Source organism: Mus pahari, chromosome X (assembly GCF_900095145.1).
Source record: "Mus pahari chromosome X, PAHARI_EIJ_v1.1, whole genome shotgun sequence".
Classification (NCBI taxonomy): Eukaryota; Metazoa; Chordata; class Mammalia; order Rodentia; family Muridae; genus Mus; species Mus pahari.
Window position 1 is genome coordinate 5,268,157 of NC_034613.1, and position 27,731 is coordinate 5,295,887.

The 27,731-nt window shown below is 53.4% G+C and overlaps 1 protein-coding gene across 8 annotated transcripts in view; it reads right to left on the reverse strand.

Annotated features, from left to right (window-relative positions):
- The window catches only part of Bcor (BCL6 corepressor), a 122,935-nt gene that overhangs the window by 37,143 nt on the left and 58,061 nt on the right, over positions 1-27,731 (reverse strand). For 4 of the 8 annotated variants that reach the window (XM_021188243.2, XM_021188248.2, XM_021188245.2 and 1 more), the window contains exon 1: positions 5,250-5,998. The exons of the other annotated variants lie outside the window; for them this stretch is intronic. The gene's annotated coding sequence lies outside the window, so the exon portion shown is untranslated. Of the gene's footprint in view, positions 1-5,249; positions 5,999-27,731 lie in introns of those variants that run through there. 8 annotated transcript variants of the gene reach the window in all.

Below are 27,731 nucleotides of genomic sequence, written 5' to 3' on the forward strand. Positions count from 1 at the left end.
GAGAGAGAGAGAGAGAGAGAGAGAGAGAGACAGAGAGACAGAGAGACAGAGAGACAGAGAGAGAGAGACAGAGTCAGAGACAGAAACAGAGAATATGAATCCCATTGGCCATCAACACTGACCAAGTTCCTCCAACCAAAGCCTAAGTTGGGGAGAGACCCCCTCTAGGCCAGATCCAGAGTGTCCCAAGAGACTCCTAAGTAAACACACTTGTATTTATACTCTTCATCTGACTCCTAAAATATTAGGACCTAACAAAGGGCCTTCCCAGCTGGAGCGGTGGAGCTCAGCCCAGAGGTTGGCCTGTTTGATTCCCCGACCCTGCCTGGCTAGGTGTCTGGCCAGTGAATCCTTGAGGAAACCAGGGTGGCATTGCTAAGGGCCACTGGTTGCTCCTGAGGTCTGTGTTAGGGTTGGGGCAGCATTTGGGCCTCGTAGTTAGCTGCCAGCCTTCCTCAAAGCACAGCTCTGCCCCACCCAACCTGGGCTCCACCCAAGTGTGATCTTCCCAATAAAAACTGGAATTCCTGACTGGGCTTAGACAAAGAGGGACCAGGCAAATAAGTGCCCGGGACAAACTGAACCCTAGCAGTTTACACATGTGGGGTCGCTGAGGTGCCTGCTAATGCACCCTGCACTGGCTGTCCCAGGCAGAGTCTCTTCCAACAGGGAGAGAAAATATATAATAAAGCATACCAACATGAAAGCATTCGCTCCCCCTTATTCCTCCCAGAGAGCATCCTTCTGTGGATTCTCTGATTCTCTCGGTCAGTCCAAGCCTTGCTCCACCTTCACCAACTTTACCACACCCCTACATCTTTGCTGCCTTTTCCTTCACTCTCCAAGGTCAAGAACTCCCAGCCTTTTCGGAATTCCTGCTACCTATCCAGCAGGGCAAGAACTAACTAGAAGTGATCCTAACCGAGGGCCAGCCACCTGTTTTGAAGGCTGGTTTGCCATTTTCTACTGCCCAAATGCATTATCTCCCCAGAGAATGTGGCAACAGAGTTGCCCTGTCTTACTTTCAATCAGCCTCACTAGTGAAAAGTCCATCTCAAGGCAAGGGGGGGGGGTGTCTTGGTAATTAGGCCCCTGCATCTAAGCACAGGCAATGTATACATATGCGTGCCTTTTGTGCTTTCCCAAGTGACCCTCTTTACTTCTTTAAATGGGTCTTGTCTTTGCAACACATGGAAACTCTGCCCCACTTTCCAGTTTCATCACATCTATAGTTTTTCTTTTGGAATACCACTATACATGTTCTACATTTACATACCCGTGTTTACTCTGCTCTTGTCCAGTTCTTTATCTCCTAGGCATCTCTTCTTCTACTAGGACATTGGGAACCAAAGTCTCTAGATTTGTCCCAGCACTTGTCATTCAGGGATACATCTCAATCTGAACATTCTTTTCTACTGCTTAGGTTCTTTGGCTAGCCATATAATGAAGTTCATTTCCTGACCTGACCAGCATGGCTTTGCAATTTAAATGTAAACAGAGGAACCTTAGGCCCCAAATTTTTAAGGGGAAAGGAAGGGAGAGAATAAGTTAATTCTCTATAGGGGGAACCTACCTATCAATATCCAGCTCTGAATAGAACTAGACTAACTTATGGTGAGCTGCAATAAATTTTAGGTCATCGATACACAAATTATAGATATTTTTTTTAAAAAAGTGTCCAGACCATCTCCGATTTGGATTGTCTCTCCCACATGTCTGATTATAACTACTCACAAGTTCGTGGTTAAGTGTTTAATTTATGGACAACTCAAGGAATGCTGTGTTCTGCCACCAATACATACATGCTGTATTTACTGGCCTGGCATCTCAGGCTGGGGGCCTTTAATCTGGAGGAGTCTGGGTCAGAGAGACCTTCTCTCACTTTGAGTATCCCCCTACACGCTTCAGGTCCCCATTGAAAACAGAGACGTCTACACAGTCTGCTCAGAAACTCAGATCCTTGGGTGAGGGTGCCCATTTTGTGTTCAAAGTTCCCCCCGAATCAGAAGTACTAGGTCAAGCTAGTACTCTGTCGAGCAGCTGCATTCGATTTGTGAAAGAATGGGCGGATGCACAGAGAAGAGAAAGGAAAACACGAGTGGGTCTAGAACCCAGGCCCCCACCCCGCAGATCACTCTAAGAAGTCACTTTTACAAGACTCCTTGTCCCTGCCCCCACAAACTATTTACCGCACTTAAAGAGTTAAGAGACACCCCCTCAACCTGCCTTCCACCAGGCAAGCAAGCCTGGCTTGCTGGGCCGGCAGGCTAGCTTTAGCTTGCTCGCTCATAGCTCTCTGGAGTCGGCTGCCATCTCCACTGCCCCCAACCCCCCGTCCTTCAGCCGGGAGGGAGTCTGCATGCCTGTCTAGACCGATCTATCACCCGCACACCAACAACACCCGCGAGAGCGCGGAGACCCTGCTCAGGTCCTCCCGGCCCGCACGGTTCACAGCGGAAGGAGTCCAGCGAGCGTGACGGCGCCTGCGGGGTAGGAGGTGAGGGTCCAATAAGAATCTGGCCGATCCGAGCACCCTGCTAGTCTTCCCCAGACCCTACCCCTTGCGCTCGCATCAGCCCGGCTACCCGGGCACTGTCACAGCTCTGCGCGCTGGGCAGTCCTATTTTTATCTTGTCTAATCCCAAACTGGGCGGGGAGCACAGGCGTCGTGCTTAGAGAACAAGAGATAGGCGAGGGAGGCGGGGAGGAGCAGCCAGGCAGCAAAGCGAGCTAGAGCGAGTTAAAGACACAGTGGAGGCGGCCGCGAGCAGGAAGAAAGAGCGGGCTGTGGGGACCTCGCGGCGGCGCACGCAACACACGGCCCTGCGAAGTTATTCTGGCCTGCCCGCTGTCCCTCACTGACCACCCCTCCCCACTTCCCAGCGGCACTCTCCGCAGCAGGGACCACGGGGGCCCGGGCTGTGTGGGAGGCGGAGGCCAGGCCGGCCCTGCAAAGGGCTGGAGAGAATCGCTAATGAGCTGTGCGGCCCATTGATCCAGAGAACACTTCCTAATTAACTCTCAGTCACCTACTGGTGACAGCGCCTCAAAGGAGAGAGCTGGGGCCGATCGAGCCCCAGTCCAGACCTACCCGCCCAGCGCCTGGTGACCGAAACCCGCGTGATCCCCTAACCACCGCAGGCAATTCGCGTACGTGGTGGCGTACACCGCACACTAAAGGCCAGTCTCAGATTAAACCTGGACGGCATATTAATCATCCCCCCTCCGCGTAGGTCTACAAGACACAATTCAACCCCAAATAAACACCAGAGGCGACACTGCAACCCAGACCAGGTAACTAGTCGGGGATGGAGTGGGAAAGGTCGAGAAGAGAGTATTCCCCAAGAGTCCACATATAGGTGTCTCGGAGGTCGACAATTGAAATACCTTCCACACAAGCAATTCTGTTGGCAAAATCCAGTACCGTGTACAAGTCGATCTCTCCCGGTGGTGGTGTCCGTTTCCAATGCCACAGGAAGTGTCAGATGGCTAGAAATACCCAAGTCTGTCTGCTCACCACCCACCACCTTCTGGGGTGGGCTATTTCCTCATTTTTTTTCTCCCGGTCCATTTTAAAGGATTTTTTTTTCCCGTCCAAGGAACCAACCTTAGAACCAAATAGCAGTACTCGTTCCTAGCATTCTCTCAATAAGGGTGCGCAGGGAGGAGGTTACAGTTAAAACCCCGGGACTGTCTAGTCTAGACGCAACAAGGCAGGACGAATACCTATTTGAGGCGCGCTGGTTTCTTTTTAAGGTTTGTTTTTAAATAAACATAACCCTCCTCCAGTTCCTTCTTCGCTTTTCTATTCCCCCAACCCCCACCCTCTAGACGCCAGCGGCGCGCGCCTTCGCGCGCGGGCACTCACAGAGTCTGGCTGGAGGTCGCAGACTTTCTGGAAAAGATTCATTATCAGCAAATTAAGCCTGGCTCGGCCTCGGCCTACAAGGGGACAGGTTCGGTCGTCTTCGGGACGTGGGTACGCGTTCCATTGAGCCTCCGGGCAGCCAGAAGTCCGCCGGGACTACACGTGCCACGAGCTGCCCTACTCCGTTCAGGGCGCTCCGAGGCTCTCTTCGAAAATAGCAGGCGCTCTTCGCCGCAGCCCGGAGCCCCCAGATTTGTAGCGGCTCTGTAGCGCAGCCTCCTGCCTGCTCCAAGCGCTGGCCCTGTGCCGCCTCGCCCTCCCCGCCTCAGCCGAGGATCGCGACCGGTGCGCGAGTTCCTCTTCGCCTGGAGCCTCCGCGTCGCCCGCCCTCCGAGTGGGACCAACTTCCCCGGGCCGCAGACTTTTACACGCCCATCAGGGCTTCCCACCAGGCTCCGTACAGCCTAGCGGAGGGCCGAGAACTCTGCTCGCTTCCCCACACCATCCCTAAACAAGCAGTCTATACCGGTTCCAGGAGGCTCCGAACTTAGAACCTGCCTTGTGACGTCTCCCGAAGGGAAGGGATGGAGGGGGGGGGAGTCGAATTAGAATCTTAAAAGGACATTTACAAAACAATGCATCTGACCCGACGGGTCGCCGTACTGGCCCGTTCCGAATCTCCGGCTCTCCGCGGTTTCCTAGTAGTCCCCCCCCCCGTTATTCCACGTGATTCACGCTTTGGAACAAGCCAAGAAAAAACCCGGGACTCCCCTCCGGAGTTGAGCGACGACGGCAGGTCGAGCTCGGCTCGGTCCGAGGCGCCTGCCGCACACACTAGCGCACGCTCAAGCCAGCGTTCCACTCGGAGGCACCGCTGGGCCCCAGGAGAGGCCAGACGAAGCGGCGGCGGCTGGGGGTTTTTACAGTTCTTTTCCGAGTCGAAAAAGAAAGCAGACGGGAACCCGCCGCCCTCCCCTTCCTGCTAGCGAGGTAACGCCGAGACGAGGTTCCCAGCTTCCAGCCCAGCACCCCCCCCCCCCNCCTGACTCCCGACGCTGGGCGACGACCGCGCTCCCGCGCAGACACACAGAGGCTGCAAACTTCCACTCGCTGAACTCCCGGTCCTCCCAACCCCTCGGGAGGCGGCAGGTCCTCCGTCGAGTCCCTCCCTCCTTGGAGCCCATGCGGGGGCCGCTTAGATTGGCTGCATTTTTAATAACTTACAGCTCTGATGTAAAAACGAAAGCGAGCAAGGTAGCTAGCCTCCCGACGGGAGTCTACCGAAGTCGGAGGAGAAACCCTCGGAGGGAGGAGGTCGGCTGCAGTCCCTGGCGCGCCAGCCCGCCCGCGGCCCCCGGGGAAAGGTGTTCCGGGCACTGACCTGAAATCCCCAGTCGGGAAGTAGGCAGGGAGCCCTGCGATCCGGCGCTTTGAAGTTTTCCCCGGAGCGGAGTCCAGGCGGCGAGGAAGATCCGGGGGCGGCTGGCTGGGTGGACGTGTGCGGGGTCGGGAGAGGGCGGCTACGTGAAGGAGCCCGGCCGGGAAAGCGCAGCGAGCAGCAAAGTTTGGCTTCCTCTGGTGCCCGCAGTCCACTCCCAGCGCCGCGCTCGCTCGCCGCCGACTGCAGCCGCTCTGCTGCCCTCGGGGTCGGCCCGGCGGAGGGGTGGGCTCTGGGCCGCGTGGGGGTGGGGCGGGGCGGGGCGGGCTGCGAGCTTCAGGGCAGGTGGCGACGGCCCCGCGCGATCCTCTCCTCCCGCAGCTGGCCCGGGCTCCGTCACCCTCAGCAGCTCCCGCGCCGCCGCTGCCGCCCGCGCTCGGGCAAGAGCCCCAGCGCCATGTTGACGGTTCGCCGAGAGCGCCCGCTCGGGCTGGGTGTGTGTGAGAGTGTGTGTGAGCGAGTGTGTTGGCCAAGTCGTCCCTCCGCGGCGACAGCGCGGCTCGGGCTCTCCGCCCGGCGGCTCGCGTGCTCCCCCTCCGCCACCGCCGCCCGCCTCGCTCCCGCTCTCGGTCGTGCTCTGGGTTCCGGCTCGTCTCCCCCTCGGCCGAAGAGCTCGGCCGCCGTTCGGCCCGGAGCGCAGCTCTGCCTCACCTTGCCGCTGGGAGCTCAGGCTCCGTCTGCTGCCGCACGCCGCGATCCCAACGCGTCCCCCCTCCCAGGTTCCCTCCTCTTCCTCCTCCCCCGCCCTCCCTCCCTCCCTCCCAACAGCCGCCTCCCCTCCCCCCTCAGGCGCAGCGCTCGGGCGACAGCCGCCCGCCCGCCCGCCCGCCGCCGTCGCCGCCTCCAGCTCTCGCAAGTTTGAGATCCCCAGTCTCCGCTCACCCTCCGCTGCGGCGCCTCCGCGGTGGGGTTTCGGGAGGGGGTGATTCCCCAGGAAAGGTTCGCCCGACTTTCCCCGGCCCTCACCGATTCCCAGCCGGGTGCATTGGGGCCTCACCACATCAGAACCCCAAACCACCTGGGTGGCGGGTCGTGTCCTCGTACCCCCCCCCCCAACTCTACCGCCCTCTGTCCTCTCCGTCCCAGCTCCGGCCGAGTTAGCATTCACGCCCAGCCAGGGCTCACGTCCTAGGGGAGTGGAGACCGACTCCGCAGCGGCGACGGCTAGGTCGGCCAACAAATCCCCAGCCCCAAGAATGGGGGGCGGCGGGGGCGGCTTTCCCTGCCGTGCGCCGAGACTCCCCTTGCTACCCAGAAGGCCAGTGGAGGACCGCAATTACCATAAAGCGCCTCGCACTCCTCTTAGCCAAAGCTGTCAAACCCCAGCGGCAGGCGCCACTGCCTCCTCTCGCCACCAGCGCTGCGCTCTCCGGGCCTAGCGTCCCCTCCAAGAGCCAGCACAGCACAGTCTGAGTGCGCGTGGGCGTCCACCCCCACCGCACCTCGCCCCTTCTTCCCAGAGGAGCTACTTCCCCTTCAGGCGCTAAGAGCTACGTGAAAACACCACCACCGGCAACAGTGGCAGTTCCGCGCCCTTGCTCCCCGGACATTTCAATTGTGTGGGAATTGTATAGAGGTGGGGGACTGCTCTTGGGGACACAAGGGGGTGGGAGGGCCGTAAAGGGAACTAGGATGAGCCTGAATTTCTCCCAGTTCTTAAGCATTTCACGGTCCGGACCTCCGAAGGCTGGAAGGTCTGCCCTCTTCTCTCACCTCGGCCTCGTGAGACTATCTCCCGCGTTTTATTTTACTTGGCCGGGAACAACTTTTGGCTTCACCGTTCAGCCCATAAATTTTCACTCGGTAACGTCGTGCAGATCAAGGCTCGGCGGCAGTGTACAGCCTGCGCCCGCAGCAGTTCAATTCAATTGACACGTATCGAGCTTCTCCTAAGCACCAGGAGCAGCTCTGGGCGCCAGGGGAATGGGGGGCGGGGAAGGGCAGGCAAGCGAAAGGGGGAAGCCGAGAAGCGAGGTTCCGGCCTCCCCGGAGCGCAGAGCCTCAGGGACTAACCCAGCTCCACTTTGAAAAGCTGGCGGGAAGGGAAATCAAGGCAGCAGGCTGGGTGCCCTGACACCGAAGCCAAAAGGTTACCCCATTCGGTGCTTCTGGGGGGGGTCTTTCGATTCTGGGACCGGCTGGAGTATGTCTTCTGCCTAGGGACAGGATGGTGCAGGCTTGAGAACCCAAGTCCGAAATGGAAGTGGCTAGTAAACCCACTCAGAAAGTTTTTAAATATCCTGGAGCGTCTATACGCCAAAAATTAATCAAAAGCATCTCAAGTTGATTATTAAGTCAAGGTCAAGGCCAAAAAAATCTCATCTCTAGCTAGAAGATATTTTTCCTTTTACAAATGACACCCACTACTGACTTTGGGACTGATATTAGGTTCAATTTTATTCATTATGTTTTAGTTCTCAGCATAGTTATAAAAACAGCCCTTCTCAAAGCAGAAGTGAAACATCTCTACCGTTTGAAACCCGAAACTTTGAACAGAATTAAATCTTCATGCTTCAGAGATGCTTGTAACAACGGATGCAAAAGACAGGCAGGCCAGCGGGTAGTGCCTAGCTGTTCTGGGCCGGCCGCTAATGCTTCCAGAACCCGCGCCTGCAGAATGGAATGTATGCCTTTTTCTTCCTGGTCTTTCTTGAGGGGCGGAGGGGGGGGCGTCTCTGAAAGCTAACCTACACATTTTTTTAATCTCCGGTAACAAGCAGAAAGACACCTGGACTATTATCCTGTAAAGCTATTTTTTATAAAGACGTTTTAGGGCTAGACATTAAAAGTTATTAGACTGAACGCATGCAAGTTACAGACACAGCTGGGGGAAAGGCCGCTGGATGTGTGTCTTAGCAACATTTCTTTTTGAAGTGACTCCTTTTATTCAAAACAAGTCTTAAATAACCGGGAAAGCTGGAGTTGGGTATTTGTGGGGAAACTCTGAACACGGTTCCAGGCAGAAAGGCCGCGGTGCGGCTGTGGGCTGGGCAGGAGGGCTGGCCTGGACGAACAGCATAGCAGTGCCAGGCTCATCCGGCTCGGTTAGGCCGCACCGCAGAAGCCCTGGCTCGCTGCCCAGCCACCTTCTCTCCCCCTCTTCTCACCTCCCAATTCTCCCAGGAACAGGCTTTTCCCAGCGTCCAAGTTACGTTAACTGTCCAGAACTTTCCGAAAATCCAGGAGGCAATCATGGAGCCTGAGGCCTCTGTAGTCCTAGGGCCTCCGGAGACTGCTGACAATGGGGTCTGTTTGTCTAACATTAAGTCCTAGAGCTAAAATGGAGGGGGGTGCTGTAAGGGCGAAGGGGCCTTGGAGAAGGCTAACTGCTGGAGAAATTTGATGCTGGAGGCAAACAGGCCAGTAAATTGGCCTTTGACTAATTTGTGGCAGTCACCCCCTCTTCTTTAAGGGACTCTCTGGACTCCAAGGTGTTCTCCAGTGGGTTGGTGCGATTAAAAGCTTTCTCTTCCATCCTTAGGGGTGTGGTTCCCAATTCCGTGGGATTTTAAAAATATCTTATTAAGGGAGTCCTAAAAGGCAGGCGCAAAAGTGTGTGTGTATATATATGTGTGTGTGTGTGTGTGTGTGTGTGTGTGTGTGTGTGTGTGTGTGTTGGGGGTGGTGTTTCTGACTCACTGAGAATTAAAATGTGAGATTTTCCCCAGGTCCCTAAGTGGAGAAGGATCACACCTATTGGCCTGGTTCCTCAAAATTGTTGCCTGGGAAAAGAGAGCTGTGGAAAAGCAGTCCCTCTTGTGCCCCTCACTCAAAGGGGTGGCTACTGAATCTGGGAGTGCCCAGATGCTTAAGGTCTGGCTCTTCCATGCCCTCTCCTCTGCTCTCCTCTAAGGGCCTCTAGAGCTGACCCTGATGTCAGGCTGAGATACTCAGAAAAAGGAGGATTTCAGGGAAAGCAGAGTGCAGCAGATGAGCAAGGGAGCGAGAGGCAAGGGAGGCTGCCTTGCCAGATGAAAAATAAATCAGCAAGGAAATGAGAAGTACTGCGAGGTGAAGCTGCGGATGCTGCCCCTCCCCCCACCAGCCTCATCCCCCATGAAAAGGCCTTGTGATTATAACATAGGCTGGACTTTAGACTCTCAGGCCTTCTCTTGCTGCAGATTCTAAGCAGGCTCTGCAACTGGGCAACCAAATTGGAGCTTCTAGGAGCAAACTTGAAACCTGCCTGCCTGTCCTTGCTGAATTCTGCTGATTATAAGACCTTCCACACTTCCACCAGTCTGGCCACCCTTAGGTCTGGGGTAAGGCCTTGCATCCTATGCAGAGGTCCTACCTGTAATTAGAGGCAATCTGGGTTCCCAACTGTGTGTGTGTGTGGGGGGGGGGGTTGGGGATTCATTTATAACAGGTACCTATAGAATGGAAACCTTAGTTCTGTAGGACTCCTATATAGGCCTCCTCAGCTGGTGTTTTTCTGGCTGGTGTTACTTGATTTATTATTGGAGTTATTGGAACACTCCACACATGAATGGTAAAGATGCATTTTTTTACTTTATGTAATGTGGACTATACTGTTAATGTTAACTATCTTTTAAAAACATACAAATAGCCCACATTTACGGTGTTCCAGTCTTACATTTAGCAAATGAACTCCAGGTTTACCCAATGGGACTTAAAAAAATCCATAGGGTGGGGTGGGGTGGGGTAGAGTAGGGTAGACCAATCTAGCTCAGCCTGTCTTCCTTTCAAAACAATTGGAGGTCTATCCGTGACCCTAAGGAGTTTACTAATTGTGAAATATCTAAAGAGAGGTAGCTGCCTTCCCAGGCAGAAAACTGTTAGAGTTGGGGTTGGACAGGTTAAAAGATAAATGCCTTTGGAGAGTTAAAGGCTCTTTGGAGATGGGTGGCCCAAAGAACGGAACCAGTATGGTTCACAGAAATAATCTCAGGCTCTAGGCTACGTTATGCCAGGCCCTGGACTCTGGAATCTCAGTCTATACTGCTGTTGCCAAAGGCTGACTAGATACTGGCCAGATGGCAGAAACACAGGAGGCTTTGGGAAAAGGCCTGGCCCCGGCCTTGAAGCCGGATGCCCCTGCAGATCCACCCTTAAGCTATGTCCAGGACGGGGTTCTGGGTTTTGCTAGGCCCTCTAGGGCAGTTTCTCCTGCTTGAGGGGCCGGGTAAGTGGGAATGCAAATGAAAGGGGACAGAGTTGCCAAATAATTGCCTTCCCACCCAACATACCAGCCTCCTCTACCAACCATTTTCAGTTCTGCTTTATCTCTGCTACCTGGGGACTGGTGGGATCTGGAAAGGACTAAGGGCCAGCAGAAGGAAAAACAGAACTGGGGTTAATTCTAATCAACTGAGTGCCTGGTGGGGGGGTTATGCAGAGGGAGAGAGTGGTTGGTGTGGGGTGGTCACCATCCCACCTCTCCAGGCTGAAAATTCCAAAGGGTTTAAGTTAATCACCAGCACAATTTACCTGAGTCCATTCTTCAGGCCCAATCTGCTGTGCCCTCACTCCATACCCCGGCAGCGTCTCCAGACCTTTGGCACCCCTACAGCCCACCCCACCCTGTCTTGATTGCGGGGAGCAGGGATGTAGAGTGGTTTGCGTTGTGAGGCCTGACAGAACCTTCTGTGTGGGGCCGCGGTAGGAGGAGGTTAATGCATAATGCACAGAGCCTGGAAGCCCGGCCATTAGCGGCCTGTCGGTGACACAGACAAACGACTGAAAGGAAGGAGATCCAGCTCGCTCTGGAGTTTAAATATACCAGCGCGGAGAGGGAACGCCATGATTTAAAAGTGTGTGTTTGCAGACACCCGCATATATTTTAATGATTTCCAGCAAGCTGCACATCCCAATCCTGCACCCCCACCCCTCAACACAGAAGAGAGAGGATGAAGGTAGGGGTCTCAACCGGAGACCCACTGACGTTTTGGTTTGTGTGTGTGTGTGTGTGTGTGTGTGTTTTGGAGGGGGAGGGGATGAAGGAGAGAGGTTGGTAAACAGGGTGCTGTGAAAAAAAAAAAAAAAAAAAAGAGGCTCTGGGAAGACACCCAAGCCAAAGCCATACTGGTTTTGTTTAATTCTTTTGAAAAAGAAAAAAAAAAACAAAACAAAACAAATCTGATCATGGTGACTTCCAGCTGGGACAGAACCCTCCACACTGTACAAGAAAGGCCAAGGGGAAAGACTACTGTCACCCTCTTCTTTCCCCAGGAGCCCGCAGTGTTTTGAATCTTCCTGCTCTGCTGACAATCCGGAGACCTCCTTCCTGCCCGTTTAACACACCAGTGTTTTTTAGCAATTAAGGCGAGAATGGGGTGGGGATAAAGATAAGCCAATTTTTTTCCGCCATGCAAGTGTGAAAGATAAGATAAGGCTAAGCTGGGGCAAAGCGGCTGCTTACAACCTCCCCTCAGCGATTTTGATCGGTCACTTCTTATCTCGAAAAAATGCTCCTTTCGAAAACTGCATCAAAAAAAAAAAAAAGAAAGAAAAAGAAAGAAAGAAAGAAAGAAAAAAGCTGACGGAAAGCGTTTTCATTTGGAAGTGACATTTAAAACCTAACTGCCTTCCACCAGCAACCCCTCTCCAAAGGCGAGGCTCTCCAGGAAAAGTCGCACCTCTAGTGCAGGGTTTCAGGCCTTCTGGGAGGACTGGATTTCTAGTGTAATTAAACTCAAAACCAGGGATGCGCGATGAGGACTTATTCTGCATCTGACACAAGCTCGAGAAGGCACTTTACCTTTTAGTTATTGGTCTACATTTGTGTCTCACCATCGAGAGGATGTGCTGAAACTAAAACAAACAGGTAGCTATATTTGGGAGGACCATATAATAACTATGTCAACAATGAGGTGGCTGTTCGTTGGAAATAATAAGAAGCTCTGCTGATTTTCACAAGACCCTGTGAATGGGGGTGGGGGCGGGGAAGGCCTAAACCCTGAGAACTCCCAACTAAACTGGACTCTCCCTGAGTTTTATCAATTCTTTTCTCCTCACTGAGGGATTTCCGGAAGACTTTCTATTTGTTGAAGGTTTTGGTATCTAAGTCCACGCCCTCAAGGTGACCTGCAACCCCCCCCCGCACCTCCCCTCCCCCCAGTAAAGCTGCTGACCCAAGACAGCAAGCAAAGGAGACCCTACAACAGGCTCAGAGCTCTAAGGCACCTTCTCCCGGTAGGCACCTCGAGTCTGCCGGCCGGGGGTCAGGCTACAGGACCCAAAGCCCAGAGTCAGCCGCAGCCGGATTGTCCCCAGGGAGCCGAAACCACCGGTCGGGGAAACCCCTCCTCTCGCCCTTCCCCGAAGAGCTTGGTCGCGGCGTCAGTGCAGAGCGAGCGGGCACTGCTGCCAGCCCGGCCTCTCCGGAGGCCCACACGCGTCCCATTAGTCAGCCCGAGTTCCCCTTGGACGAGCTGTCTGGCGCGACCTCAAGGCCCGGTTCGGGCAGGGCTGGGGTGCGGGGCCGTGGAGAGCTCGGCAGAACCTGGCCCGACTTGGTTCCGCGTCCCTGAACCCGATGCGAAGAGGAGCCGGCGGGCCAGGCCGCTCCCCGGCGGGCTCCCGGCGCCGAGCTGCGCTTCACGTGCCCGCCATAGCAGCGGCGAGGAGGGGCTGGGAGGCGCGCGGCCGATCCCGCAGGGTCCCCGACCCCGCTCTCAGGTCCCCGGGGTGGGGGCGGGGATCGAGGAACACCCTTAAGCCCCTATCCCTTCACAAGGCGAGGGCGACGTCGCCCGATGCCCTGGGGTTCCTAGGGCGCTGCTCTGAGAGCTGCGCGGCGGCGGCAGCCAGGGGAGGGTGCTCCTCGCGGCCGCGCCGGGAACTTCCCGGCCGCCCCGCCGCCGCAGTCACGGGGACCGGAAGCCCTCCCGCCGCCCCGAACGGCCAGTGCTGGCCCCTAGGGCAGTCCCAGACGGGAGCTGGCCGACTGTCCTCCTAGATTCCTCCTGGCTCCAGGCGATTGTCCGCACCCCGGAATGGACCCATTTTAGGCACTGTCCGGCGAGACGTATCCCCAGTTACCGCCACCAACACGCCTTTCCCCTCTCTCCGCTCTGGGCCCCGCAGCTGGGACAGGAGGGGCGACGAGCCGCCACTCCGGCCAGGAAGGAACACCTGCTCCCGAGCCCTACAGCTGGGCGAGAGGTGCTGGGAGAAGCTGTCTATTGCTGTGTATAGAGATCGCGGAACAGAAAATGGGGCGCTCCGGAGCACTGGAGCCCCCCATTTCCTACCCATTCTGGGCGGTCAACCCTAAAGCCAGAAAGGGCATTGATCTCCCTGAGGGTCTTGGGGCAACAACACCTGAAATCCAGCTTTTGGCCTTAAGAGGTCGTTAGCAAGTCACACGGGGCAAAATCCAGTTGTGGGAACCTTCCCCAGTGTCCACTCCCGCTCTTCAACCCAGACATCCTCATCTGCCCCACGCATTCTGGCCTCGTGCCGCGGACGGCAGTAGGTCAGGATGGCACCAGCATCTCCCCCCCCCCTCCCGAGGGGCAGAGAGTATGGTATGGGCTTTGGCACTGCGCGTGGGGGAGGGTCAAAGGGTCCTCCCCATCTTCTCGAACCGGCGGCGGAGCTAACCTGCTTGACTGTCCCAGCCTCACCCCGCCCCCGTCCGGCCCTCCCCGACTCCCCTGGCCCAGGGCCCGGCCGGGGAAGGCGTTGTTTTGCCAGCGGGAGCCGAGCGAGTGCGCAGAGAAAAGCCACCCTGCTCTAATGAGAGTGCACACAGCTCTGCAGCGAGGAGGAGGATTACCCGGCGGGCGGGGGAGGGGAGCGCGGGCCGGGGCCGCGGGCGGCGTGTGCGGCGGCCCCGTGGGCCCGGAGTCCCCGCCTGTCTGGCTGCTAATCGCACGCTTTCTGCTGTTACGGAGGCAGGCGGGAGCCGGCGGCCGAGCCCAGCGCCGGCGACTCGGCGGGTGACACGGAAACATGGCGCAGCGCCCCTCCCCCGCCCGCCCTCCCGGCGCTCCCGCCTCCTGCCTCGCACTTCCTCCCGCCCGCGCGGCTTTTGCAGTTCTAATGCTCTGCTTTCGGCCTGGCACCATTACGCTAGCAGCCGCTTCTCTGCGGCCTCGCGCGTCTCTTTCCCCTTTGTTTTCAGGGTCTATAGAAAAGGTTTGCTTTTGTCCCAGCTCTCTCGTTAAACCAAACTTGTGGTGGCAACGGAAGGCAGTGCGGGCGGGGAGGGGCCAGGGGATTTTGGCAGCAACAGAGCAGAGCGTGGTGGAAACTTCTCTCGCCGGGTTCCCCGCCACCGCCTTCCAACCCCCACCTCCACTCACAGACCAGCCGCCCCGCCGACGCTTCTCTCCTAAGAGGCCCCAGCGCTCCGGGAAGAAGGCCTGAGACACAGGGACTGTGACCACGAGCCTTCGAAGAGACCAGGGTTCTTGTCTGTGACCCCAGACTTTTGGCATTCAATGACCTTGATCCTTGGTGCGTTGACTTGACTTGGCTTTCGTCTGGTCCTTCGGGGCCCTGTATCTCAGTCAGTGAATAAAGAAAAGGGTCAAGGGCACGCTAAACACTTTACTTTCCCTTTTCAAAAGGCTCGCTGGAACCTTACCCATTTACTGTAGGCCTTATAGGGCGACAAGAGGGAAGCATGGACTCAAAGGACAAATGACAGGAAACCTTGTCCCCAGTGGCTGGCCACCTCCCCCACACTCACTTAGCATGCCTTTGGGAAGACCCTGTAAAGTGTCACAGAGGGGGGGCCCTCTGTGTAGCTCCCTAGGTTCAGGAGATGCCAAACCTTCCCCTCTTCAGGCGAGAAATCGGGACAACCCTTTCCCCCCCCAGGTCGCACTCCCCAGACCCACGCGTATGCTGTGGCTTTCTGCACTGGAGCTGCTCAGGCGGCAATTTTTTAAGCCTGCAATTAAGCGAGGCGTCGCCGTGTCCTCGGCTAGTGTCGATCCTGTCAGTCGCACATGGCCTTGGTGCTCCGGTCCGAGGCCCCGCGATTAGTCACAGGCTCGCTTCGCTCCTTCCCTAATCCGCCTCTGCAGGCAGCCTGGGGACGCGGCCGACTAGGCGGCGCTGGCAGGAAGCCACCGCACGCGGGGCGGGCCTCCTGGTTAGTGCCAGCCCCACTGCACCGGAGCCAGCGCGGGCCCCGAGGTGCGGGATTGACGGTCCCCCCCCCGCCGCCCCCTGGTGGGGCGCCCGCGTCCCTCCTCCTCCCGCCCCTCTCCAGGGCCTGCGAGATCTATTTGTGTGGTGTCATTTGCATAAAAATAGGACAAGTGTTTCAGTGCGTTCGAACGCGGGAGGCAAAATCCTTATTGATGTGTCTGTGTGGAGCCTTCGGTTGTCGGAGCAGTTTGATTTAGGGTGTTTGTGTTGCCTTCTGCGAGAAATGAGAGGAAATCCTGTGCAACGCTCACGGCAGCCAGGGCCCCCTGGAGCATCCTCGCTCTGCGCGGCTGAGAGTAGAGTACCGCTTGGGCCCCAGCACACCAAGTCTACAACCGGCAGGTTGAGGGCCAGGCGGGCGGCCTATTATGACTCATAAAACCGGGCAGCCTAATCACCAGCTGCCAATCCATTTACATGTGCCACTTCCCAAGGCACCCTTCTTCGTCCAGGCAGGGCCTCCCGCGGGTTCGCCGCGGACACGGCTAGAGTCTCCTAGTGGAAGCTAACCAAGTGTTGTTCCTTTCCCGTCGGTAGCCCGGCCGCCCCTCCTAGGCGAGACCCTGCTTCCTAGGCCTCTGCGCCTCTCTCCAGCAACTCCGCAGCGTGGACAAATAGCTTGGGAGGGCGCCGGCCTCTCGGAGCCAGTAAATCAATCATTAACTCCCTAGCGAGGCCGAGCCAGGGGTGGGGGGCAGAGCCCAGAGCGCGGGGCAAGAGCAGGACTCCCTACCCTAGACTAAGAGGCATCTCTGCAAGCGAACTGCTCGAAGGCAGTTCCTCCAAGTCTTCCCTGTCTCCTCCAGAAGCCACAGCCCGCTGGGCCTTTCAAGCTACACCGTGCCTCGCTGGGCAGGTTGGGTTACTGCACAGCCCCTTGGCTTTGGGCTTCCCGGCCTGCTGTCCCTAGAAGAGTATGCCACACATGGGCAAATTCCTGGGATCCAGTCCGGGTCCACGTAACTCCGGCTTGGCTAAATCTATTCGATCGGGTGGACCTGTCTCCCGAAGCATGTTGCCCCTGAAGCCTTCAGTGGATGTGGCATGCAGAGGGTTAAAAAGCCTCAGTTCGCTCTAGCTCCTCCGTGGCACAGAGGAAATGCTGATCAAAGTGCCTACGGGGAAGGAAACACACGCACACTCGGGCCCGGGTCGAAAGAGACAGTTCCCAAGTCGCCTGCCTCGAGCCGCTTCCCACACTCCAGGCCGGGCAAGGCAAGGCGGCCCGCACGATTCACCCCGCGGAGCTCTGCGTGCAGGAGCTGGGGAAGGAGGAGGGACAAGGGGGCGGGAGGCGAGCCCGGGCTGCGCGCCAAGAGGCCCGGAGCCACAGATTAGTCACCGCTCCGCTCAGAGCTCACGGGTGCGCGGGGGAAACGGGAGGGCAGGCGGCGGCCCAGCTCAGCTCGGCTCTCGGGGCCTCGGCGCCGCTGCCCCCGCCCCCCCCCCCCCCCCCGCGCGCGCCTGCCGAGGCTCTCCGGGACTCTCGCCGCGGAGATCCACTTGTCAGTTCAAGGGCAGGACAGAAACTGCAAGCCGAGTCTTGCGAACAGGAAATTTCTCATTGACAATGTGCTACCCCCTGAACACACACACACACACACACACACACACACACACACACACACACACACACACACACAGCCGCCGCCGCAGCCCCGGCGCGCAAAGCAGCTTTAAAACAAAACCAAATCCCACCGCGGGCAGCCGGCAGCCGGCGTGCCCACTCGGCAACGATCGCCTTGGCGACTCCCGCCCCGGGCCAGCACACTGGCTGGGCGGATGGGCTCGGCTCCGGGCCGACGGCGCAGTCGGCTCTGCAGGACCCTGGGCGGGGGGGAGGGGAGGGGCGCCCCCCCCCGGCGCTCTGTGCCTCCCCGGGGAGTGAACCCCTGCTGCTGAGCTTTGTGCAGCTCTGGGTGGCCGCCGGGTCAGCGCTCTCTGCGGGGAGGCTGCCGCGAGTGCGGCTGCGGGAACCCGGGAGGGCTGCGAGCTCGGCCTGGCAAAGTTCCTGTGGAAACTCCATGTTTTGAAACTCCAGCGGCGTTGCGGAAGGAGGGGGAGAGGGGATCGCGCCGAGCGCCGAAGGCGGCCAGCACCCGCCTGGCGCTCCGGGGGAACCTGGCCCGCTCCTCTCCCCAGCCCCACTGCACGTCTGGAGGGCCGGGAGGGCCGAGCCCCTGGAGCAAAGCCTTTTGTGTATTCCCCTTTCCCTTCGCTCTCCAAGGGAAATTCATTAACCCGTTTTATTTACTGAGACGAAGGCTGCCTTTTTAGGGGCCGTGATATTCAGGGTAATTTCGTATTTGACACGTGTAAATACTTAGTACTCTCAGGTAAGGTCAAATTATTTATCATCTTAATTTATATTTCAATAGGCCTACAATTTAGAGTCGGAGAAATGCCTCCTTATGAATCATTATGGTCTATTAGAGGAACTAATGTCTAACCAGCACTATTTGGTAGGGAATCACTTATGTTGACATTTAAATGGCTCTTCAATAGTTAAAGAGAGAGGGGGGAGGCAGGCATTCGAGTGCCTTTGATTAAATATACAATTTACAAGACCATCAGCAAAACCATCAGAATTATAAATTCTAGGAATTTTTTTCAAAGTTTCCAAAGCCTTCCAGTACATATATGTCATTTCCTACGGGGGGGGGGGATACACACATTTCAGACAATCCCCACCCAACACACATGAGCTAAAGTCTCATTAGTAAGGTCCCCAGATCCTGTTCTTTAGTGACAGACTTGCTTTTTAGTACTATTGCAGGTAATTTGTAAAATGAGCTTACCTGCTTACTGAAAGCCAACCACCCATCCTGGGGTCACCACAGCACCTAGAACATCTTCTGGATGCTTTAAAGTCTCCACACTTGCTCACATACTCCCTTCCTAGCTGCCTCCTGTCTCAAATTCTAAGAACTCTTTTTTTTTTTCCTCCTTCGAAACAGGGTTTCTCTGTGTAGCCCTGGCTGTCCCGGAACTCACTTTGTAGACCAGGCTGGCCTCGAACTCAGAAATTCGCCTGCCTCTGCCTCCTGAGTGCTGGGATTAAAGGCCTGTGCCACCAGGCCTGCCCACTGGGCAAGAACTCTTCTTTATGACTCTGCTCTCTTCCTTTGGTCAAAGCATCTCCTGTGATGTAATAGCTCTTTCAGGGCCATTAGCTTCCTATGTGTCTGTTTTCCAAGACAGTTTCACCTCTTGAAAGAGATACCTACATCCAGGTAACATTTCCATTTCCTTATTTTGTTTTATTGTATTTAGAGACAGGGTCTATCTAGTTCTGGCTGTCCTGGCACTCACTCTGCAGACCAGCCTGCCTGATGAGATCCACCTGCCTCTGCCTCCCCAGCAGAAATTAAAGGCATACGCCAGCACAGCTGTCTGGTTTCTTTACTCATCAGTTTCAAAGTTTTCTTTTTTGTTATTGTTGCTGCTGTGTGTCTGTATAAGATACTAGTTGAGCACAGCTTTGTTTGTGAAAGCACAGGATATGAAACAATGTAATTTGCCCAGCAACAATTGGATAGCACCTTCATGAAATGTTCTGCTTTGTTTACAGATAGGGAAGACTTCCAGGGTCTGTGGTTAAGAGGAGAAACAGGCACCGGATGTGTGTATAGTTATGTTGCAGGTGTGTGTGTGTGTGTGCTTAAGCCATGTTTTTTTTTCTTGTTTGTTTGTTTGTTTTTTCGAGACAGGGTTTCTTTGTGTAGCCCTGGCTGTCCTGGAACTCGCTCTGTAGACCAGACTGGCCTCCAACTCAGAAATCCACCTGCCTCTGCCTCCCAAGTGCTGGGATTAAAGGCGTGTGCCACCACTGCCCGGGCTTAAGCCATGTGTTAAGTAGCTTCCCTTACATTCTAGGCTTTCCCTGCAGTGGGTTATAGACCTCCAGCAGTGCCCGTGAGCCAAATTTCTTTGCGTGAACTATTCTGCTCCTTACCCAGGAAACTTCTTGCCACACCTTGCAGCTCCCAATATGGTATGTGTGTGTGTGTGTGTGTGTGTGTGTGTGTGTGTGTGTCCTGGTTAAGTTACACAAGCTGGCTTCAATTCCTGAACTCAAGCAATCCTCCTGTATCAGCCTCCCTAGCAGTTGGATTTACAGGAACAGACAGCTAGCAGGTGACTCAATTAGCACAAGGAAACCGTCCTTCTTTGTGCCAAAGTTGATGCAATTTCATTGTATAGTACGTCCTTTTTCAGACTATTCTATCCATCCTCCCTAGGCATTCTGCAGAAAGAGCTAGGAATCGGTCACTTCCTTTATGCTGAGTGGGGAAGTATCTGGCTTTGTTTTTCTTTTCTTTCTTTCTTTTCTTTCTTTCTTTCTTTTTTTTTTTTTAGACAGCGTCTCTACTACGTAGCCCTGGCTGTCTGTGGAATTCACTCTGTAGACCAGGCTCCCCTCAAACGTATAGAGTCCTGCCTGCGTCTGCCTGCTGGGTGCTGAGAGCAAAACTTTGTGCACCATTTTCAACCCTTGCCTTCCCTACCCTGCTCCCTGGTATGTGTTTCCCAGTGGTAGGACTTACTGATGTTTTTGTCAGGCTGAGAGCCACTTTCAGTCTCTTGCTGGGCTCTTTTCTGTGGCCCTCCAGTAGCCTTGGGCCTGGGTATTCCCCTCTTCCTTGAAGAACTTCATCCAAGTTTCAGTCCAGTTTGTTTCCAGGTTCCAGGTCCCCCATATCAAACGGCAGACCGGATAGCTCACCTTGGGATCCATATCTAGCTTAGTAAGCACAGCTAACATTTACTCAGTGATGTTTAAGTAAGCAAGCATAGGTCAGAAATTGTCTATGAATTCTTGCAATTATCCAGTAAGGTCACCAGCTATGGGTCACATAAAAAACTGAAGTAAAGGACTCCAGAACACTCAAGGAAATCTGTGACAATAGGATTCAAATCCAGGCAGCTTTCTTTCCGGAGTCCCATGCTCTTTGTAACCTACCATTATACAGCCCTACACAAAAGCTCCTCCCTGTGCTCGCTTTGGCAGCACATATACTAAAATTGGAATGATACAGACCCTCCCCCTTCACTTTCTACCGTGTTCCTTTGCAGCACACTCTGGCAAAGAGAACTGATTCTACTTTTCAATATTCTATCTAGTTTCCAAGCTTTTGCATTAACCACAGAATAGGCATTCTCTTGCTTGGATTATTACTGAAGATTTTAGTTCCAGGTACCATTTCTCATGTTTGTCCAATCTATCCTCTACATACCTGTTAGATAGGCCTTTGTACAACATGCACATCTGGGCTTGGTGGTGAGCTCCTGGAGTCCCAGTATTTAGAAGGTAGGATTATGAGTTCAAAGCCAGGCTGGGCTACAATGCTAGGTGCTGGTTAGGTGGTTCCGTTGCTAAAGATGCCTGTTGCCAAGCCTAAGAACCTGAGTTCTATCTCCATGTCTACCACGTTGGAAACTGACCTCTGATCTTCACACTCAGGCTATGCTAACAAAATTCAAACTTCTTATCCGGGTGTAACATCAGTAGATGGGAGAGGGAGGAAAGAGGCCCTCTAGTTTCAAGCCAGCCTGAGCTATATATCGAGTTCCAGGCCAGGTTGGGCAACATGGTGAGGTCATGTCTCTAAAAACAAACCAACAATCCTGAACTCTCTGACCAAGCAACTTGTTCTCTACCATTTCACAGTCTACCCACCATCTGAGCAAGCTGCTGTCAGCTCCTGAATGGGCTCTCTCTGTTGCCGTTCAGTTCACTGTCTTCCTAAAGTCTATCATGGTACCCAGGGAGTGCGCGCATGCGCGCGCGCGCACACACACACACACACACACACACACACACACACACACAATTAGGCTGAGAATGGTGGTTCACTCCCGAAATCCCAGCACTTGGGAAGCAGAGACAGGGCTAACCTGTGCTGTAGAGCATGCTCAGGTCAGCTAGGGCTGCAACCATGTTTCAAAAACAAACAAGGATTGGCAGTGTCACTCAATTGATACAGTGTCCTGAGTTCTATCCCCAACAACCCCATTAAAAAGAGGGTGGGGGGCTGTGAAGAAGTGGAGGCAGGAGGGTCCTAAATTCAAGGTCTCTTTAATCCCAGCGTTCGGGAAGCAGAGGCAAGCAGATCTCTGCGAGTTTGAAGCCAGCCTGGTCTACAAAGCTAGTTCTAAGAAAGCCAAAGTTACACAAAGAAATCCTTTCTTGAGGGGAAAGAAAGAAAGGAAGATACGGAGAAAGAGAGAAAGAAAGAAAGAAATTAAAGGTTATCCTTGGCTACACTGAGAACTCAGTCAGCCTGGGCTACATGAGACCCTGTCTCCAAAACAAAACAAAACAAAAGGCCTACTGTGACAGTATACTTAGGAGGCAGAGGCAGGCAGGTCTCGGTCCAAATGGACCTTCATAGTGAATTCCAGGCTTGCATACTGAGACTCTATCTCCAAAAATTGGTGAATGAATGATTGAATTCCTGATTCTCATTCTGTTGCCCAAGCCGAAAAGGGAGCACATGTGAGAGAGCGGGACAGCTGTAGGGGTGGTGCTAATGTGCTGGAGTGGATCTGTGGTTCTGGTGAAGACTAGGGCAGAGGAATTAGGAAAGAGACGTACATGGCAAGAAGAGTTGATACCATCTGCAAAGACCCACGGGAGCACGAGATGAATAGACACAGCTCTTTTTTGGTCAGAGGAGCCGAGTGACTTACTTGCATGGGCGTATTTCTGGAAGGCTCTAGGTGTCCTAGCCTTCCCAAGGGCAGCAGAAAAGCATCCCCAGGGGGTGAACAGCAGGAGCCCTTAGCGGAGAGCAAGAGAAAACCAAATGCATAGCCTCCTTTGTTGTGCTTTGCCTATCCCTGACCACTCTAGACAGGGTCCTACTGTTTAGCCCGGGATCACAAGTTCCTCTACCATGCTCAGCTAATCCAGCTGCTGTTTGGTGCCAAAAGATGCAGGCGCCTTCTCCTCAAGAACCCCAGGAACCATAAATGTAGGCTGTGGGTATAACTGGCACTGGGCAATTGAGTTTGTCTCTTAGTTCCATGCCTTTGACCTCCTAACAGGAACTGTGTCACCATGCAAGCAAGTCTGTTTGACTAATTCGTACAGGACAAAAATAGCTACTGTTTATTGAGGGACCTTCGCTCCCTTCCAATTCTTTACTAGGTACACTTCCATGCAGTCTCCTGCACGCCTCCTAAGAACCCTGAGGGTTAGGCACTACCATTCACCTAACAGCCGAGGAGAGAGTGGCCACGGGGATTGCTCCCTGAATTTCATGGCTGGCTGGCACATGTGAGCATAGAGTACATGGCTTGTCAGCCATGCCCCTACACTGCTTCTGCAAACCAGATACTTCTGAAGCCAAGTCCTCCAATCACAGCTTTCTTGGGTCATCCTGGCCCCTCGCCAACTGCAGTAAATATCATCCAAGGAGTTTCTTTCTTTCCAGGATCAGCAGGTGTCAACTGATCCATCCTGCTCCCCATGGGAACCCGAGTGTTTATCATCCCCACACAGAGTACCTTTCTTCCACGTAAGCCCTGGAAATGTGTGGGACCAGGAAACTCAAGGTAAGAACTCACTCTTCAGACAAAGCAAGCAGACCCTGTAACAGAGTTAGAAAAACCACACTGTGCCCCTGGTGATACTAAACTGTGGCTCTGCATTGGATGCCGACATTATAATCCACCTCACCCTTCCCCACTCCTGGGCCAAGTTTCTCTGATTTTGAGCTTCCATGGAGGTCACACATGAGGCTGGCTGGAGATCTGGCTTACTAGTAGAACACTTACTGCGCATGTGTGAGGCCCATGGGTTCCATTGCTAGCCCTGGAAACAAAGAAAAGCCACCCCTATCATTATGGGGGTTGCGGGGAGCATTGTGCTATGGAAAGGGGTCCTCTCCCCCCCCACACAACTCTCTTCTGAAGAGCTTTTGAGATCTGCGGAGCAGATTTGCTTTCTTCAGCATTTAGAATAGCTAATTTACTAAGGGTTTCCTATCTGCCAAACACAACATACACGGATCTCATTCCTTACAGAAAACTACCGTCTCCATTCCACAGATGAGGAAACTGAGGCTTAGAGACACTCTTCACCAAATCCAACTGCTACCCAAATAATTGGTAAGACATGGCTAGTAACTTGCATACTTTCTAGGACCTGTGAACAGCTTCATTCATTGGCCAGGTCCCTTGGCTTATCAGAACTGGGCTCAGAACAGTGGCCTTCACTGCATCCTGGCATGCAAATGATGTCCCTTAAGGACATCATTGTCCTGCAGTGAATTTATCTGCCAGGTCCCTAGAAGAGGGCTTCCCCCCTCCCCCCCCCATCCCACCCCCCTCCCCCGCTTCCTGTGGCTTGTGAAGCCAAGGGTGGAGCTGGTAGAAACTCCAGACTGACCCACAGGCGGTGGTAAGCTTTGCCTTGCTCTTTGACAAGATGTGGTAGGATACCTTCATGGGTTCAGTGCCAGGGGCTACACTGGGACCTTCCTGGTCTGCTTGCTGGCACAGGGAATCTGGAGGGGAAATCAATCTTGATGATAATTTCGCTCTGTCTTCTTGAACCAGCCACGGTCCTCTTCTCTAGGCTGGCTGGCGATGATTAATGCAGCGTGCAGTCTCCCTACTCCTCTGCTTCTTCTTTGCTTTGGGGTTTATTTTCCAACCATTGCCACAGTTTCTCTCCAGAGCAGAGTAAATATTCAGATGAGCCTGGCAGAGCATAGCCCTGGTGCTGCTCGACCGGGTCCCAGGTGGCAGATGTTACCAGATTACTCCTATAGGGAGTACTGCTACTGTTTATAGAGTTCAAGGCTAACCCGCCACTGCCACCAATTGAAGCCTAATCCTTTAATTATTATCAAAATGCCAAAAATAAAGATTGCAGGGGAGGCAATTAATAGGATCATACGGTGTATTCCTCATTTGTAATTATATATTATTATTATTTTTTTCTCTACTTTGTTCCAATAATGATTTAAGGCTGCTTCCAAAGACACCCAAACCCAAGCAAAGATAAATAACATGAGAGGGATGTGAATTACAATGTCATGCTGGCTCGAGACATCTTTGCTTCATTCTACACAATAGAGCTGAATTCATAACGCCTTTCAAAATGAGGGAATTTTGTTCTTTTGGTGGCAACACTAGGCTCTTTGTCAAGGGGGAGGGTGCTACACAGTCTGGAAGGAGCTTGCAGAGGATGAGGATCTGGTTCGTAAGGCTGGCTATATTAGTGGGTGATCTTGGGCAAGATGCTTGTGTCAGCAGGACAAAATACCCGAGAAGGAGCATGTTAGGAAGTAAAGACACTTATTTGGCTCACAGCTCTGGTGGCTGGAAGTTTCCAATAGTGTGACATTGCTGTCTTGGTAAGGGACCCCTGCCTGCATCATGACAGCATGGCAGGGAAGCAATGAGGATAGCATCTACATAGAGAAGGGGACAAGAGAGAGTCGGGTAGTAACTTTTGCTTTGAAGCAACCCAATTTCAGGAAAGCTAATCCACTCCAGTGATACTCGCTTTAATCTCTTCAGAAGGGCTCTTAGGACCCAGTCACCTAATTACCTCTTATGAGACCCCACTGCTTAAAGTTGCCACCACGGCTAAATTGGAGATCAAGTTTCCAGCATGTGCATCCTAGTCTGTTGTGTGTGTGTGTGGGGGGGGGGCGGGTGTCACACCATACCCAGGCCATAGCATTCACCCTTTCTGGAAGTTGGATTCTGAAATTCCCTCTGATGTGAGAGGCAGAAACCAGTAATAATCCAACAGCAGGAGAGGCTCTTGTAAAAAATTTCTGTTCCAGAAACCACCTCCGAGCCCAGAAGTAAGTCTTTCGCTTTCATTTCTTTGCTCTCTCTGTCTCTCACCCATTCCTACATGACCTAGACAGTAGAACTTGAATTATCTCCTATCCTGAGGCAATGATTCTACTTCTCATCCTTAGGCCAGAATGACATGAAGAAAGTCCCTTAGAGAAGAGGCAAGGTCTGGCAGCTTAAGCACCCAGTTGACCTGCAAGCCAGGCTTATCTCCTCTTCACTCTTCTCAACCACATCTTCCACTTTGAAATCCCAAGCAGCACCTAACACAAAGCCCAGCCTATCATTTGCTTAAAAACACTGATAGGAAGCCACGGGTGGCAGCAACAGAGGAGGAAGGAAAGAAGATCCAGAGTTCCAGTCTAGCCTGAGCCAGCTGCAGACAAGCCTGAGAGGGCCAGGACCTAATATCCTCTCTGCCCCACTCAAAGTAAAAACAAATCCACCGCTGTCTCTCCCAGGGTCTGAGAGTTTCTCTCCATGTAGTCCACAGAACAGAGCTCCCAGGGCTCAGCCCTGCTGGAAGGCTGTTTTGTAAGATGCAAGCACAGATGGCATGATGCAGCTAACTGATAAAATGTGGTCCAAAGGAAATCTGCCCTCAGAATCACGTGTTACAGGCGTCTACTGACATCTCTTCAGAAAGTGAACAGAGCTAAGGTGTTAGAGGTTGGACTAGGAGATTCCCTTCCACTGAAGGGACTTCTGCAATGTTCCATATGTTGATATGGATGTTGGTTACGCAGATGTATGGATTTCGTATGCCATACCTCAATAAAGTGATAACAAATTCAAAATATCATAAATGGATTTTTTTTTAAAAAAGGAAGATCTATTTTATTTTTATGTGTTTGTGTATGTGTGTGGAGGCCAGAAGAGGGTACTGGATGCCCTAGAGCTGACTGATCTCCCCAGTTCCCCCTCCTCTTGACATAATTGTCTAAAAATAAACAACTGAGTTTGAATTAGATATAAAAGGAGGCGGATAAAATGTAAAATTGCATGCCCAAATCTTGGAGAGATGGCTCAGTGAGTAAAAAGCATTTGCCAATCAAGCCTGATGACCTGAGTTTAATTCCTGGAACCCACGCAGAAGTGGAAGAACAGCTTCTGTGTGGCACTGCCCCCTGAACAATGAATCGAATTTTTAAATAAAGTCAAATTACCTGAGAACGCTGGGTAAGACAGTCCATGAGTGCAAGCCCGACACCAGGGTTGAAAATTCAAGACCAGCTTAGGGCTACACAGTGAGTTAAAAGCCAGTCTGAGTGATGCACAGTATGAGACCCTGTCTCAAAGAAGGAAAATAAACCCTAAAATCTCATGAACAGATCTTCTCTGCAGTAGAGCCCAGTTGGTTCCAACGGCAAATGTTATGGAAGCTCTCTGCTCCGGATGCCAGCTCTGTCCTGCCTCTCCTCCAGTCCAGCTGCCTTTTCCACAGGGACTTCCACTGGAGCCCACAGTGAATGTTCATACGTTGGAACTATAACCCCCGTTAATCACAACCGTTAGTGCTATTTGGGGGAGATTCTTTGGGAAATACCATGCACCCGTGTCTCACCTCGTGGAATGTCCATCATGTTGAGATGTAGCAGGGAGACCCTCACCAGATGCCCACCAGCACCTACCATACCCTTGCACCTACCACCCTTCAGAATTGCAAGCTGTGAACCTCCAGGCTCCCTCTCTCCTCCCTCCTCTTCCTCACTCCGTCTCTTGTTTTCTGTTTGTTTGGTAGTGGTTAGATTGTTTCTTTCCACTCTTCTTCCCTACCTCAAAATCCAAGGTCTCACACATACTAAGCACATAAGCCACACCATTATGGCCCTCCCTTCCCTCCCTCAATCCAGGCTAAGTATTTGCTGCAATCTCCCTGCTTCACCTTCCTGAGGACTGAAATTATAGGGAGTCATTATCACCTCTGGCTTAAACTGTTACTCATATATCTCTGGCTTAAACAGTTATTCATATATATGTATATATATATATGTATGTTCTTGTTGTTGTTGTTTGTTTGTTTGTTTCCCAAGACAGATTCACTCTGTAGACCAGGCTGGCCTCGAACTCAGAAATCCACCTGCCTCTGCCTCCCAAGTGCTGGGATTAAAGGCATGCGCCATCACTGCCCGGCATTCTTTAAAGTAAAAAAAAATACATAATTTATTCATTCAGAGTTTGTGTGTGTGTGTGTGTGTCTGTGTGTGTGTGGCTGGTTTTCTGTGTTAACCTGACACAAGCTGGAGTTATCACAGAGAAAGTAGTCTCCCTTGAAGAAATACCTCCATGAGATCCAGCTGTAAGGTTTTTTTCTCAATTAGTGATCAAGGGGGAGAGGCCCCGTGTGGGTGGGATCATCTCTGGGCTGGTAGTCCTGGTTCTATAAGAAAGCAAGCTGATCGAGCCAGGGAAAGCAAGTCAGTAAAAAACATCCCTCCATGGCCTCTGCATCAGCTCCTGCTTCCTGACCTGCAT